The 17,512-nt window shown below is 43.7% G+C and overlaps 1 protein-coding gene across 2 annotated transcripts in view; it reads left to right on the top strand.

Moving 5' to 3' along the window:
* The window catches only part of CDH4 (cadherin 4), a 650,110-nt gene that overhangs the window by 483,762 nt on the left and 148,836 nt on the right, over window positions 1-17,512 (top strand). The window lies entirely within an intron of this gene.

Here is a 17,512-nt window from a genome sequence, read left to right as displayed (position 1 = left end):
ATGAGCGTGGATGGCTGGGTCTGACTCAGCATGTTTGCCTCTCATTTTCACCCTCTCTTTGTTGCTTTCCTCTGTTAATTCTTTAAATAACATATTTTTCACATGAAAGATTTCTTTCTTTCTAACGTCCATCCAACTTTGTCAGCTTCTTTAGGGCAGAGGGCAAAATTCGGAGCCTGTGTAAGTGAGCGCAGTTCCACTGAGGTGAGCAGAAATGCGCCCGCTTACGCCAGCCCTGAATTTAGTCCACCGTGTTTCCATTGTGACATCAGACGCACTTGTGATGTGAAAGGCTTTGTACGGGTCTGTACGGAATGTCCGTACTATAGAATCAGAGCATCTCCATGGCAGCTGGCGTGTGGGTAATTGGTACATTTTGAAAAGAGAAAATGGTTCATGATCCTTGTAAAGGAAAATAAAATAAAATAATGTCATTCCCTACTGACATTTGTTCAGTGAATTGATACTGTTTGAAAAGGCAGGTATTAAATCTTGGAGCAGCATGATGAGTGTTATAAAGTAGCTAGTGGTTTTATCCTAATAATATAAAATTCCTGTCATTCAGCTCCCACTGATCTAGAAGTCACACACGTTTATTTTAGATGGTAGTCATTAATTTATTTGGAATTACCCAGCATGAGACCATGGAAGGAAGTCACTTGATATGAAGTGACAAGATGATGTCAAAGAAAGAGATTGTGATGTAATCCAGTAGCAGGTGGCTGTGCAAAGCATGTTCTTTCATTCAACCATAATGTTCATTAGTAACATCCCTTCCTACTATTTTCCTGCTTTTAGTGGTAGGAAAAGTTCTGAATTAGGTAAACACATAGGAGGCTGATAGAGCAATATGTTAAAGCATTTCCTGAGGTCTAGGTTCAGATCCTAACTGGATTAATTAGGGGCAGACTGGGAAGCACTTACTCACCCAGGTAAGAATTTAGCAGTGTTTCCTAGTGGATAGAGCACTGGGCCAGGACTTAAAAGATCTGTGTCCTATTCCTGGCTCTGCCTGCTGAGTGACCTTGGCATGTTACTTCACCTCTTTGTGCCTCAGTTTCCTCATCTGTATGATGGGGATGATGATACTGATCTCCTTTGTAAAGGACTTTGAGACCCACTGATAAAAATGTGAGCTAGGGATTCTTATTATTCACTTGTGAGTAGACCCATTGAAGTCCTTGGGACTATTCACATGAGTAAATGCTCACCAACAGGAGGTAGGGTGTCCCTTAATGTTCATGAAGTAGTATGAAGATATACAGAGCTTCCTAAATGCTAACTAACATTACTTAGAAACTATTATTAAGAGAACCCTGGCACTAAAATAGTATGGGTATTAAAAGCCAGGACCATAGTTCATTAACATGGAAGCTTGGACAGTGTCTGCCCACCCTTCTGCCTACGTTAGTGAAAGCTATAATGGCCTGGGTTTCATGATCACTAAAAAGTCACCAAATTGATGCATAATTTAAATGAATTCAAAATAAAGAAGAGCAAATTGCATCCGGGGGGAATCCACATAGGTTTGGAGTCATCTGAAAACTCTGCCAATATATTAGGAGATGACCAGATGTTCTAGTGAGTCTGAGACAATCTGGATTTCCTTTAACTGTCCTGGTGTCCTGACATTATGTCTGAACACTGAAATGTCTTGGCTTTTGCTGCTGCTGAGCTGTCTCCTTCCATTACTCTGCCAAATGATTTTGAAACCCTGACCCTTTTCCCATGTGTGACATCTACATCATCAAACATCCCGGCTGTCAAAACCAGCTGTTGGCCTAAGGAAAGGGCAGCCCAGTGTAAGGAGAAAAACAAAAACAAACTCTTGAAGTGTTCACAGATCCTTCTGATGATGATGCAAGATGTTCTCAGGGACTTCTGTCCCTAAAATCTCCCAGGACTTCAGATTTGGTCAGTTTAATATATTGTTCAATAATTATAAGGCCATTGGTGCTTCCATATTCCAAGTCAAAAGAACACAGTGAAGTCATTGCAGACTTGTTATTGCTGCATAGTAGGAAGTTGGAAGAGGTTACTGATGTGTTTACCTTCTCTCCCTAGAGAGGTAAGAAAGGGCAATGCTGGGATTCTTTTGGTTGGCTTAATATTATAGTCTGCATCTGTTGCTGATGAGCAGTGGGAACTCCGAAGTGCTGACCAGCTCTTTTCACAACTCTCTAAATAATCAGAAAGACACACAAAGTAATAAAAAGAGAGAAGGGGAAGAGAATCCATATTAAAGACATTAATAACATGAATGGAAGTCTATTTAAATAATGCTTTGGAACATACTGTCAAGTATTCGTTTAACATACAAGTTATTTCCTTGTTGACGAAATGCTAGCACCTTCTGGGGGATTCATGAGACAGCCTTTGATCTCTGCAGATTTAGGGACCACAATCTGCCCTGAGTTACACCAGTGCAGCTTCTGTACTTCTTTACCTTAAGTGAAAAATGAACATGCCATTCGTACTTTTAGTTTAGGTTCTAATCCTGTAAGTCTTGTCTGTTTGATTCATCCTGTCTGGAAGAAAGCAGCAAAAACAATGTGATGTTCATAAGAGCAAGATGCCTAGGATTTGGTCTCTAGTATGTAGTGGACATATGTTTTTTTTCCCCCCAAAATTACTATGTAATTTTTTTTTATATGGGCCTGATCCTGCAAAGTGCCAAATGTCAGTGTAAGTTGAGAAGCTTGGCATGGGTGGTGCGTATAATAGGCATGGGGAAATAAAAAAGGCTGGCCATGCAAGGGGCAAATGCCAGATGTGGCATGGGTCACCTCCCTTTGGAGGCCTGCCGGCCCGCTGCTTTTACGCCAGCCAGAAGTGTCAGAAGCCCTGGCCATCCTCTGCCCCGAGGCCCTGTCCCTGTTTGGTCTCTTCCCATGAGGCCCTACCCCCACTCCTCATCTTCCCCCCCGCCTGCCCTCAGCATGGTGCTCCGGCTTTGCCTGCCCGCGGGCGTCTCCGTGTAGTCCATGGCGCTGCACTCGGCCAGGCGGGGAGCCCAGGGCCGGATGCTGGGATGGTGTCAGCACAGCTGTGAGTGCAGTCTAGGGGCTCATGCCCAGCTTCCCTCAGTGGAGAGGCGGCGCTACCTTACCTCAGTCGGAGCCCAGGCAGGTGGGGCAGCAATGAACCCTGGAGAGGGGGCAGTAAGGTGGGTGGTAAGGTGGGTGAGAGGGGGCAGTGAGGAGCCCATGGGGGGTGGGGAGGAACAGTGAGGAGCCCCACAGCAGAGCATAAGGCCAGGGCTGGGCAGCGGAGTGAGGGGGGAAGAGGTGGAATGGGTGCAAAGCCTCAAGAGAGGAATCTGAGTGGGGGCGGGGCCACGGTCTGTGCGCCGATGCCCCACACACACACACTTCTAGGGAGCTTCCGGCGCTCCGTAGCCTCCCCCAAAGGAAAGACTCACACACCGCCTATGATGCTTGGTATTCATCTAACCACGGAAGCCCTTGTGTATTGGTCACGTTCTACCTTCTACCTGCTGATGCTATGAACCTGTGAATTACTTTTTCTTGAAAACTAAAACACACGTGCACAATGCTACTTCTCAAAGAGAGAAAATGAACATTTCTGTGAGCTCCTTATTTTCAGACTTTCACACATTGTACCAACAGGGAATGTTGCAGCTAAGAATTACGACAGTTTCCCCCCTTCTTTCCTTCATAGTATAGCAACAGTTCATTTCAAGGCACACCAATAGCATTCCTGCTGACCAAGATTATAGCTCGGTTGGAAAACAAGTCATTCAAATATCCTGGCATAAATATTTTGGAGCATTTTTACATTACGGGGGAGGGGAATCTCTGGTCTCAGACACAATTTTTGTATGCCTGGCACGTGAAAAATGGCTGTTTTGCTATTTTTGCACTGAACTTTTTTTGTTTTGTTTTACTGCTTCAGCAATCACTACTTTCCGTCCAAAATTTCATAAGGGTTTTTAGTGTGCAGTTATTCCAGAAGCATCCACAGATTATAAACTCCCTAAGTATCTATTGACACAATAGTCCAGTGGAGTCATTTAGAACCGTTACAATCAACACTGTCAATGATCCATAGATAATAGGTCATTAAGAGATGTTTGAACTGTATTTTTCAGTCCCAGTTGTAACGATTCCAAGCTGCGTGGAGCTTGTGCGCGCTTTGTACAGAGACCCCCGTCACTTTCACTGAGATGGAATCTCTCAGGAGAGAGAGGCACAAAGAAAACTAACAGACAGCAAATACATTTGTAAGACATCCAGATTTTAAATGGCAGGATGACTGGCATCACTGATGTCCCCGATAATAGCGCTTCGTAGTTATGTAGCTCTTTTCATCTGTGCATCTCAAAGTGCTTTACAAAAGAGGATGGGCATCCTGGCCACTATTTGACAGATGAAGACACTGCGGGGGGGACGAGTCAGTGGACGGGGTGGACAGGAGCAGAGTGGAGAGAAGGCTGAGGGGTAAATAGCTGGGTGGGGGTATATAGCTGAGGGGTATATAGATACAGAGGGGAAGAGGGTTGTGGGGTATATAGGTGCAGACAGGGGGAAGGGAGGGGTGCTGAGGAGTGTATAGGCACAGAGAGGGAGAGGAGCAGGAGGTGGAGAATAGGTGGGTAAGTAAGAGCAGAAAGGGAGGGGCAGGAGCCCTGAAGGTTGCATTAGAAAGAGGTGGGGGTGGGGGGTAGGAGGGCAGGAGCCAGAGAGTATGAAGTGGATTGGAGGATAAGTGACTTGCTCAAAGGTCATGCAGCAAGTCAGTGGCAGAGTAGAAGCCTCACTCCCTTTCTTGTGCCCTATCCACTAGACCATGCTACCTAACAGCTGAGGGGTGTGGAGAGTTATAGCTCAGTCTTGATCCATTTTTAGAATGCTATTTAAAATTTAGTTTGTCTCTGTTCCCCCTGCTCTAATTCCTGGGTCCCACCAACTCACATGTTAATTCAAGGTAGAAACTCCAGCCTCCTCTAGAGGTTGTTTCTTTGTCCTCAACAGGGAGAGACCCCATGGGGAAGTTCAAATACCTTGACTAGAAACATATCCTGTTCATCGTCGGCAATCTGGGGACCCTGGTTTTACAGTACTATGCAACATTTCCTTCTAACCCTTATGGCTGGTGAGATATGGATCTTAAACTGCGCCACCAGCCTTTTGGTGCTTTCCTTGCCTATTTCAAAAATCAGCAACTTTTCTTTCTCTTCCACAACCACAAGGTCTGACCCATGCTGATAACCTAAGAAGCAACCACCACAGAGGGGTGGGAGGAAGGGTTGGGTCATGGCTTCTGTGTACCAGTGGGTAGAAAGGGAGAAATTAGGAGACCCAAATCAAATTAACATGTAAACAAACATTTCCAAATAAGAGACACCAAGACGGGTCTAATACTGATATTTATCATTTGTAAATATATCTATACATGTGCGCACGAACACACACACACGCACATTCAACTAGTAGAATTGTGTTTGCTTGTGCAAATCAGCTATGCAGTCACCTTTTCATCATGCTTGTGTAATATCCTGATCTAATACTGTTATATGATATGCTTGGCCTGGTGTGTGTGATCCTCTTTCTTTTAGTGGCTTATCCCAGCAACTAAACAACCTACTACAGTGGTGGAGCTGTTAGGTCCCCTTTAGTGCATGTGGCAGAGGCTTGTGCTTTGGGTTCAGCTCGTGGTTCAATTCCCACTTGCAAACAGGCTGTGTCTGTGCATGCAACCGCAATGCATTACATTAGTGCAATTTTGGACCTGACTATTTTAATACTTGGGCCCTATGTGTCCAGTCTCATTTGTCAGCCTGAGGCATGCGGGCCTTTCAGGGCTATTAGATGACAACTTACAAGTTTTAGCTTGAAATCTTGAATGAGCGCCATTCTGTCCCGTTGCGCTGTGAGAGATCTTGTGGTAGATTCTCTGATAACTAGCTATGTAATATATAGCTATATCTGCTAATGTCCTTTGAATGAGATGGTATTGCTAGAATTTTGGATCAGTTAGCTTAAAAAATACTAAAGGCCAGATTTTTATAGCCTCCCTCTGATTGGATCACACCTTCCTGTGTAAAAAGTCCCATTGAAATCACTGGGTATATTCAACATGGGTAAAAATAGCAGAATCTAAACCCAAAATACTTGTTTTCAAATAGTGCCTTTATTTTCTTCCACACTAGCATGACCAAGAATGCCAGTACAGCCTCCACCATCATTCGAGGATAACACAAGAGACTTCAAGTGGGATTTATCTGTTTACCTGCTAAACCTCTTGAATCAATGAAAGCTCAAGGACTGTGATTCTGCAGCTGAGAACAATAAGGCCCAGCTAGTCCCCACCAGATATTTAAAGAGCTCACTCAGTTCAGCCTCTTTAATGGGAAATAAACTTTTCTTTCACAGACTCAGTACTTAATTACACCAACTCTGTGAAGCATCTAATAATGTGAAGGGCAGTAAAGTCACACCCCAACACTCTTCAGGTTTGAGTTTTCCCACATAAAATGTAAAAGAAGAAATCTTTTTATTTTTTTTACTACCTCACCAGTCTGTAGGATTTTTTTTAATGGAATGTCTGGCTTCCGTATAAATACATAGCTTTAAATAAAACCAATCTTATAAGACGTGTGAAGCATGTTTTAAAGATATGCTTTGATTCATGAATTTACATTCATATATCTCAAAAGATTATTAGGTTATGTTGGGATATATGATAACTGTTATTATATTTTAGTATTAAACATGAATATTTTGCTAGATAACAAATCTGTAATTCTATTTACGTTTTGCTTACATTTCTATTGTTTCTTGTAGAAATGGGAAGTATGGGTGGGAAATGGAAAACGAATAAGTGTGTGTACATGCGTGTCTGTCTGTCCACATGAACAGAATTGGTGACATGCTGGCTTCACTGAAAACAAAGGGAGTTTTCCATTAACCCTCAGTGGAGCTCGGATTTTACCTAATACATGTATTGTAGGCAGCACCTTTAGTTAAGTTCTCCCAGCACTTTCTATTATAAGACTCTATTTTCAGTTGCTTATAACTTTTCTAAACTTTAACCATTCCGTCTGAACTTTTCCATGCCTGGTGTCTACTTCAAGCAAGAATTCTTTTTTTTTTTTTTAAGTTTCTGCTAAAACAGTTTAGTTGTTTCTGAGAATGAGATTCTGAAACCTACATTGTTTTGCCTGTGTTGATACATGGTGATTTGTATAATATGTACAATAATTTCTATAAAATTATCGAATTTCCTAAACAAGAATAAAACCCTATCAAAACCCACCTGGTGATCTTTCATGCAATATGAGATCTTCTCGAAAGACATGGTTTTGATTTTGGTTACTTGGCTGTAGAGGCCTGATCCAAAGCCTGTTGAAATCAATGAAAATCTTTCCATTGATGTCAATGGATTTTCAACAGGCTCTTAATTGGGCGTAATTCCATCATATTTAATGAAGTTACTCTGAATTTACAGCATTGAAACTGAAATCGTTGTTGTTTAGGTTGTGGTGGCCCCCAAACTTTGCTATGTAATGACTAAACACATAGAACAACACCTACATTTTCTCCTGGACTCATTCCATTGAGCAATTTTTAAACCTGGACCTCTGTCTTTTCAGGGTATTGCACTTTGCTGTGAGGCCGAATAATATGCCTTCAGAGGAGTTTTTTCTGCAATATACATAAGGTCGAGCTCTTATCTCCTCTATATCCTATAATACAAAAATCCAGGGGTTACTCAGTATGTCACTACTTATAGCTAAATCCTCCCTGCTAGTGCTCTAAAGGGATCCAGGGACACTGCCCCTTGCCTTCTCTGTTCTTCCAGTCCTGATTACCATGGAGGATTGCAAAGAAGTGGCTGAGAGGCTGCACATTTGGAAAAGGACCTGCCTTCAATGTTGGCTAATGCTTGCTATAGATGGCATGCCCAACCCGTGTCTGGCTTAATATAATAAATAAATGGAGATATCTCATCTCCTAGAACTGGAAGGAACCTTGAAAGGTCATCAAGTCCAGCCCCCTGCCTTCACTAGCAGGACCAAGTACTGATTTTGCCCCAGATTCGTAAGTGGCCCCCTCAAGGATTGAACTCACAACCCTGGGTTTAGCAGGCCAATGCTCAAACCACTGAGCTATCCCTCCCCCTATATTCCTTTAAGTCCTGTTGTGCCATCCAGCCCAGTACCCAGCCTCCTCCTTGGTGCTCTTTGGACCATTTGGTAGTAATTCTGCCCAATTGCATTGCAGGAGCATAGCGGCTTCCTAAGACCAGGGCCGGCTCTAGGATTTTTGCCGCCCAAAGCAAAAACAATTTTGGCCGCCCCCCCCCCCCATTTTTTAATTACCCCCCCCCGGCCCCGCCTCAACTCCGCCCCTTCCCTGCCTCCTCCCCCCCCCCCCCCAGGCTCTCAAGCCTAGGAGGGAGGGGGAGAACCGGCGCCCGCGCCGTGGCCACTCGGAGTCTCCCCCTCCCTCCCAGGCTCTCAAACCTGGGAGGGAGGGGGAGATCCCGAGCGGCCGCGGCGCGGGCGCCGCTTCTCCCCCTCCCTCCCAGGCTCTGAGGGAGGGGGAGCAGCGGCGCGCGAAACGGCTGTTTTGCGCGCCGCGGCCACTCGGGATCTCCCCCTCCCTCCCAGGTTTGAGAGCCTGGGAGGGAGGGGGAGACCCCGAGCGGCCGCGGTGCACGAAACAGCTGATTCGCGCGCTGCTGCTCCCCCTCCCTCCCAGGCTTGAGAGCCTGGGAGGGGGGGCGAGTAGCGGCGCGGGAGCGGCAGCAGCAGCGGAGGTGAGCTAGGGCGGCCGGGGCACATTTTTAGGGGCGGCATTTTGGCGCCGGCCATGCCGCCCCTAAAAATGTGCCGCCCCAAGCACCAGCTTGTTTTGCTGGTGCCTAGAGCCGGCCCTGCCTAAGACCTTTCTTCACTAGCTCACCCATGAAGTACAAAGCAAAATTTAGCCATCGGGAGACCAGTTAAAACCACCTGCCAGTAAACTTGACCAACTGGACACAGATTAAAGAGATGTAGCCAGCTTCTTTGATTTTATGTTTGTATCAGATGGGAATTGATTCTTCTCATTAGGTGGATGGTTTGCCCATGAGTTGTTTGGTTTGCTGTTGTGCTAAATCCTTGGATTCTGGTTGGTTGCATATTTGGTCTGCTAGTTTCTTTACTTTCATTTTACTGTCTGTTATTTGATGTTTACAGTTATATGCCTTAGGAATCATGTTTTACTAAATTAACCAGTTAAAAGGCATGTTTTAGCTGAGATGAGTGTGTGAGGTTTGGATCTGAACTTCCCCATGCTCAGGGGTGTTTGGATCTGGGGTTGAAGTTCAGGCCTATCTGATTTTCAGAAACAGTGAGAGAAGTCTGGGCATTGTAGTGTGGGTTTTATACATACACTCTCTCTCTCTCTTCTCTTCCTCTTTCTCCAAGTGCCCAGAGCACTGAAAAGAAGCAGCAGCAAACTCTCCCCAAAGGGAGCACTTAATAAACCATATTCTTATTTTGTATTACAGCTCCTCTCCATTAAATCCCTATATACTCCTGAAGCCAAGACAGAGTCTATTACTGTAGCTGCTACCTGCTTCTGGAGTCGCATGCTGTGGCACAATGTGCAGAAAAGACCAGAATGCATGGTTATGAAAACTGTGAAATAGAAAGGCAGCCGGGTAACAGGGAGCCAGTACATTGCACCACTAAGGGGAAGGCAGATTTGGGAGTGCCCGTGGACTCCTAATTTCTTGGCCAGCAGAAAAACAAATAGGTCACACAGATGACAAGTTTAGTCTACTGCAATACACTCCCTGCTGGAAGATATAAGGTTCAGTGTGGGCAGCTGTGTATGCCATTCTCTTAATTAGAGGAAAAATAGTATCCCACAGCCATAGTCTCTAAGCAAGAGGGATGATCAAAGGGCAATGGCATCCTCAGAATAAAGAGGTGGCCAAAAGCTCAAAAGGCTGGGAATGGGGCCATAAAAAAGAATTAATAGGGTGCCCTTCCAAAGCAACACTTATTTTTGTCTGATTAAAAAAAAATAACAACTGCAACCATTATGCTCAACACAGCATTTTAAAAGTTCACATGCTTACAAACATCCCGCTATGCATAAACTGTGATTCATTTGGGATGTTGTTAATTAATATTGGCATTGCTTAGCCTCCCGCTGCTGGCCAGCTTCTTGCTCAAGAACTGTTTCATAATAATAAAAAAAAAAGCAATATTTCATGTTGAAACAGTAAAGCTTTTCTTCAGAAGTTTGACAAGTCTATTAAGGCAGAAAAGGTGGGGGGAGGAGGATGTTGAGTATTTTCCCCCATTGGTTACTTTGAGTTCCCTTACTGTTGGCAACACAACAACCTGACTCTTTAGCAAGCTAATGACCACCAGTTGCAGATTCAGAGGTGTCAGCTTTTTGTTACCCTGATTTTTAAGTAAAATTCCCAGTTTCCAATGGGGAAAAGCTGCCATACGCCATTGAAACTCAGAACGTTGCATCAGCCAACACAACGGCAGCTTTTTTTATTTTAATTTCCTTGTGTCAACTAATGGACATGGGGTCTTTATTTCTAAAATAAACAAACCTTCTTTTATTAAAGCTCTGCATATGGCTGTTTAGCAACTAAGCACTAAATCCATGGACCAGAGGAAGAGTACAGCAGTAGTGGATTAATATATAAATGGATTGTTTTTCCTCCCTCACTAAAGCCTCCTTAAGTGCTGACTGACAAAATAAAACCTGAAAACTTTCTGTGTGCTAATTGTCGTGTTCCTTGGCTTCCAGCCCATTTGCTGTCCATCTTCCTCTGCATTTTAAAGAGTTTCATGTAAGAACTTTTTTCTTCTGTTTACAGGCATACCGTGTAGCTTATTCAAAACCACGGCTAGGTCTGAGGGTCAGAAAAGTGTCCCCCTCCCCCTTATTTAAGAAAAAACAAGAGTGCTTGAAAACATCATCCCCAAATAGCAGCACGCCACATACAGCAGATCAAAGACACGAGGGCTGTCTTTGTGTTTTTTCCTAGAAATAAACATGAAGGGACAGCCAACACTAAGCACCGCGAAATTACCGGCCTAGATCCTCATCTATTGTAAGTTGATGTAGCTCTGCTGAAGTCAGTGAAGCCACACTGATTTGCCACAGCCGAGGATCAGTCCCAGTGTGGAGCTTATTAAATGTCCCCATGAGGATTCTAGCATGTGTCAGACCATCATCTCTGAACTTGCATCTCAGGAGAAGTGTGATTAAAAAAAAATCTGTTTCTTGTTAGTGTGCTCTGGGGAGTGGATGTGAGAACAAGTGATTGATGCACCTGCGTGACTTTAGTCCCACATAATATTCCAGTTCAAATGATATAACTAAACATATAACTAGAGATGTTTCTGGAGACATCTGCAAAAGAAATGAATCAGTGCTCAAGCCCCCTTTTTATAGCATGACCTGAATTTAAACAAACACACACACACATTACTGCAATCCTGTAAAGAAAGAATCTCTAAGAGGTTTTTCTGTCCCTCACGGATGTTTTTAAGGGCTGTTTTTTGTTGTTGTTTTTTAGCAGGAGAGAGTAGGTGCGCCCAAGAACAACAACAAAACATTTGGTCAAGCCTCATTTCCCCTCCCCTTCCTCTTCAATTTCAATTTCACAACTGCTGTTACTAGTAAGAAGTCTCTTACAGTGCCTGGAAAAAACCCAGAGCTGTGCATGAGTGATTTCATCTTGCTAGTGCCTGAGACGGGGAAGTGCAAGTGATCATCAACAAATCATGAAACAGGCTTTGCGCTAAGGGCCAGATTTGCAAGGGAACGGAGCACCATTTATTTATTTATTTATTCATTCATTTGTATTTTGGTACATATGGCTAATGTGCAAAAAGCTTACAATGTAAGTATAAGATGATAGCCAGCAGGTGGATATGGCAGACAGACAGACGGGGGGGAACACAAGGAAGCAATCAGACAATAAGATCTCAGGCTTTGTCTTCACTACCCGCCGATCCGGCGGGTAGCAATCGGTTTATCGGGGATCGGCTTACCGCGTCTAGTGAAGACGCGGTAAAATCGATCCCTGATCGCTCTGCCGTCGACTCCGGAAATCCACCTCGGCAGGAGGCGGCAGCGGAGTCGGCGGCAGCGCGGCAGCGGTCGACTTTCCCGCGTCCTCACCGCTAGGTAAGCCGACCTAAAATACGCAACTTCAGCTACGGTATTCACGTAGCTGAAGTTGCGTATCTTAGGTCGGACCCCCGCTGTAGTGTAGACCTAGCCTCAGCTTCCATTTAAGCACCAAAATAAGTAGCCAGATTATAAAAAGAGCTCAGTATGTTTGGGGGTGGGGATCTCTTGAAAATCTGGCCATAAATCTTTCAGTGGAAACTGCTGAGAAATGAGCACTTCTGAAAATCTGACCTGTGTTCAGACACCTCAGTGGGAACTGAGCTTTTTTGAAAATATGAACCCCTGAGTTGTTTTGAAAATCGGGGCCCGCATGCTATCAAATGCACACGTTTGTTTTTCCTATGATCTCTTTCACTTACAGTAATATTACGTTCAGTTGTAACAGTAATAGAAAACAATTCTGATGGAAATATGCTTTCCAAGTTAAAGTGTCCCTTTACATTAACTACGACATGTAGACATTTTATTGTCATACCTTCCAAGGTTGTTCCCAGTGATTCACCTTTGTTCTCAACATTTTACCTGTCGTCTTTCTCTTTGTACCTCTTCTAGCTGAGGTTGAAAGATCTAACTGTGGATCAAACATTCCTAAAACAATTAACTATTGTCCCTTAGAATACTAGTTAACATGTGACTATGAGTTGGAAGGGAAGTTTAGCAGCAGAACTTTGAGTTAAAGTTTGTGTAATAGAGAGATCTGTAATGCAGAAGGCCTAATGCTGCTAATGCATAGTTATGTGAGTAACTTTTATCCAAGAGTAGTCCCATTGAACTCAATAGAACTAGTCCCATACTTAAGTCTTTGTGGGATTGCTGCCTAAGAACTAGAATTAGTCCCTGCCAGCTGCATTTACTGTATTTTGCTAATCCATTCTTACAGACACCACAAATAGCACATTTCATTGTGCTTCTTTATTGATCGGGGGAAAGATTCAGTTTGACAGCAGTTTCAGAAAAACCTTCATGCTGTCCAAGATGTGGTAGAATCATTAACTATTCTAAGCTGACGTATGGAAATTTAGCATTTAATGTTTGCCCTGACACACTAAAGCAGCACCATGCCAAGTTACCAGCTGATGCCCAAGAGTTTAAATAAGTACAAAAATGATATCTGAATATTTTCTGGTGCCACTTTCAGATTTTAAAATTCATGCTTTGATTATTTTTGTTACACTTAAACTCCCTTTGGCAGGGAAGAAGGGGGTTGAAATTCCATTGCATTGCCCACTGCAATTGGAATAAATTAACAGGATTTTGCAGCTTTTTGCAGTTGTATTTGTACAACTTCATCTTGAAATAATTTTAATTTCAGTGACTAGGCTTATAATTTTTTCAAGCATGTTATACAGTTGGCTGTACATAATTATGTTTTACAGCCTTAAGCACTTGCAATCTGCTTACCTAAACTATTCTGCTCTAAACATGGCATTTAAGTGATGGTGAAGGAACTGTCTGTAATTTACCAGTTCTGAAATTAAATGATAGGTTAATATATCAAAAATACTTCAAAAATATTAACAAGGAGAGTCAACATGTCTGTCAGACAGAGAGAGTACAATTATCTGGAATTATAAAGACAATGCATTAGGATCTTGAATCTTACTGAACTGTATGGTCTCTACATATACAAAACAATCAAATATCTGACTTGCATGGAAAATCACAGTGCAAGCTTTTTGCTTCTAGCAGTCATCATTTTTGGAATGCCCTTTCCCTGGAAGAGTTCTGAGAAGTAGGTGGTGTAAGTAGATTACTGTATATCCTTTTTCAATATATTATTAATAGTAACACTTCCCACTTTAAAGCATCTTTCTTTCAATGATCTCGAGACATCTTTGAAACATTAACTAAAGGCTTGTCTACATGGTGAGATAATGTGTTCTATAAGGGTGTGATTTCTAAATCGCACTATCATGTTGCACTGTGTAGACCCTTCTGGCATGCACTAAAGTTTCCCTAGTGGATTTTAACATAGTACGGTTTCAAACAGCACTCCATTAAAGCACACCAGTAGAGTCTACACAGACCAATTAATGCACAGTATGTTAGTGCACATTAGAAATCACACCCCTGTAGAGCATATTGCCCTATGGTGTAGACAAGCCCTACGCTTCAAAACACCGTGCTGTAGGTAAGGGATATCACTGTGCCTGTTAGTGAAACACAGCTGCACATGCAAACACATGCCTAATTTGCGAGTGCATTTCTTGTAACTGCATGTGCAATTTGGGTACTTGCATGAACAAATACTTGTCTAAATGGCCATCTGTTTGTCCAGATACCTGGTTTGCTCCTACAGTAGTGGAAAATGTGTGTACTATTTAGGCACACAGTTAGGCTTTTTTGCACATGGACCTTGGCTTCTGATGTTTTGCAAATCTGTCTCTCTAAGTTTGAAAAGGAAATGTTGAGATTCTCTCATAAAAGGAAGTGATACTGAGGATTGTATAGACACTCTAAAACAGGGGTCGGCAATGTTCGGCACGCGGCTCGCCAGGGTAAGCACCCTGGCGGGCCGGGCCAGTTTTATTTACCTGCTGACGCGGCAGGTTCGGCCAATCGCAGCCCCCACTGGCCGCGGTTCGCCATCCCGGGCCAATGGGGGCGGTGGGAAGCCGAGGCCAGACCATCCCTCGCCCGCGCCGTTTCCCGCCGCCCCCATTGGCCCGGGACGGCAAACCGCGGCAAGTGGGGGCCGCGATCGGCCGAACCTGCCGCATCAGCAGGTAAATAAAACTGGCCCGGCCCGCCAGGGTGCTTACCCTGGCGAGCCGCGTGCCAAACGTTGCCGACCCCTGCTCTAAAAGCTGTAGGCTCACCATGTTTTTAAAAGGAGAGGGCTGTATGCTGCAGTATGGTACAGCAGTCCTGTTTCCCATATTAAAGGCAAATAGATGGGGGCCATATCAGTAAAATGTAAGTCTTGCTAGAGATGAACTAATCTAACAGACTGAAACTGGACCACCAGCTCTGGGGGAATAAAAAAACAGAAAATTAATTAATGAAACAGAAAAATTTGCCAGAGATTCAATCATATGAATACATTTCAAATCAGTGAAGTTCAGCTAAGTTTGAAATTTACTTCTAGGCAATCTCCCACCCCTAATTAAGTAAGCAGTTCTGCAGACAGGAGCGGAGGCTGATGGAGTCTGAGGACATCTGTATAAGGGGGATTGGTTGAGTAAAGTTACCTTTGAAAAGTAGACCATGAATGTAAGAATTGCATCTGGGTGAGTGTGACCCAGGGACTCCTTGGGGACAACTGGCAGAGGGCACAGGGGATACACAGGGACTTACAGGGATCCCCTGGGTCAGATATATGCACAATAGTTCACCAAAGAGTGGGATATGAGGTCTCTGCCAAGAGCCCACTGATCGTCATAATCACTGTGAAATGTATGTGTGGATAGTATTTAAGGAGTTATGTATCTATGCTAAAAATTATGTTCGTAAGGTCTTGGAGTTTTAAGGCAGGTCACCAGGAGATTACATACCTTGGAAATGTTCCTTTCAGACAGGAAATGATGCCTATCTGCCTGTCTGGTCATTGGTGTATTCTGTGCCTCACAATACGTGCCTATCCGCATACTGAACAATGGGCAGAACGAAAGATTGTGAAATGTCCCAGAGAGGACACAAACAGCAGGGGTGCAAGGAATATCTTGGGGTGCAAGAAAACACACAGGATCCTCCACCTAGGAGGCAACTGACAGTGTGCTTGTCTCATGAAAGGAGGGTCACAGCCAAGGATTTGGCGTGAGCAATACTCTATCAGACACGAGAGCATTTTATTAATTAAGTCTAGGCTCTAGAATGCATGTTATGGTTTTATTTTACATGTAACCCTTTGTTGCCAGTATTTCTGTTTGCTACCGCTGAAATCTCTGGGCTTTGTTAAACACAGAACTGATTTCGCTATAAATATTTCTAAGTGCTGTGGCATTAAACAGAGCAGTGATCCGAGGTGGAACATGTAAGCTGGGATGTCTTGTTTCTTTGGAAGCATCAGATCTATAAATACTTTGAGTGTCCAGTGGAGCAGGGGCTGGACACTCTAGGGAGGTGCTCAGAGGGCTTGAGGGTTGCAGTGTGCCAATTGCTAAGCTGTAGGGTGGCAGCAGGACCTACAAGGCCTAAAAGGCAGTGCTTGTGTTGCTGGTGGCCAGTGGAGTTGGGTAGCTGACTGATGACAGGCACAGACAAGGCTTTCTCACGCTAAGGGCCAGGGGTGGCAAAGTGTCTCACAGCCCTGGGTACCCCCAGGAAGCATCACAGTGAGTGGAAGGTAGCTGGGGCAATTGTCTTTGAAAAAGAGGGATAACTGCAATAGGAACCAAAAGGGTCTCTGAAGATGAGGAAGGAAGAGGGTTTTGCAGATAATTGTTGACCTTAGATCGTTGAAGTGGAATAGTACTAGAAAGGGTCATAGGGGAATAAGAGATAGAGATCAGTAAGGGGAAATTATTTTAGGAAAATGTAAATTGCAGATGGGTGGAAGGGATTAGGCTAGATTCAGCAACAGTTGCCTTCAGAGGAGAGCAGGAGTTGATAGCTGGAAGTGAGTGGGATGGAGAGAGGACGTACAAATTCCCGTTGCTTACCCACACCTGTAAATATTTCTATAATCAGGTCTGGCCCCTTTGCACCACTCAGTTGTTATAAGGGAGCTGTAATCTGGATGCAAACACTTGTAAAGTTTGCAGACATGATACCAAGTTAGGAGGGGTTGTAAGTGCTTTGGAGGATAGGATTAAAATTCAAAATGATCTGGACAAACTGGAGAAATGATCTGAAATAAATAGGAGGAAATTCAATAAGGACAAATGCAAAGTACTCCACTTAGGAAGGAACAGTCAATTGCACGCATGCAAAATGGGAAATGACTCCCTAGGAAGGAGTACTGAGGAAAGGGATCTGAGGGTTATAGTGTATCACAAGCTAAATATGAGTCAACAGTGTACCACTGCATTGTTTCAACAACAAAAAAAACCCGAACATCATTCTAGGATTTATTAGCAGGAATGTTGTTAGCAAGACAATTCTTCTTCTCTAATCCATGCTGATAAGGCCTCAGCTGGAGTATTGTGTCTAGTTCTGGGCGCCACATTACAGGAAAGATGTGGACAAATTGTAAAAGTCCAGAGTAGAGCAACAAAAATGATTAAAGGTCTAGAAAACATAACCTGTGAGGAAAGATTGAAAAAAATGGGTTTGTTTAGTCTGGAGAAGAAAAGACTTGGGGGGGGGCACATAACATTTTTCAATACATAAAAGATTTTTACAAGGAGGAGGAGGAAAAATTGTTCTCGTTAACCTCTGAGGATAGGACA

The sequence above is a fragment of the Emys orbicularis genome, chromosome 12, assembly GCF_028017835.1.
Source record: "Emys orbicularis isolate rEmyOrb1 chromosome 12, rEmyOrb1.hap1, whole genome shotgun sequence".
NCBI lineage: Eukaryota > Metazoa > Chordata > Testudines > Emydidae > Emys > Emys orbicularis.
The sequence above is the reverse complement of the archived record's forward strand: the minus strand, read 5'-3'. Positions and strand labels throughout refer to the sequence as shown.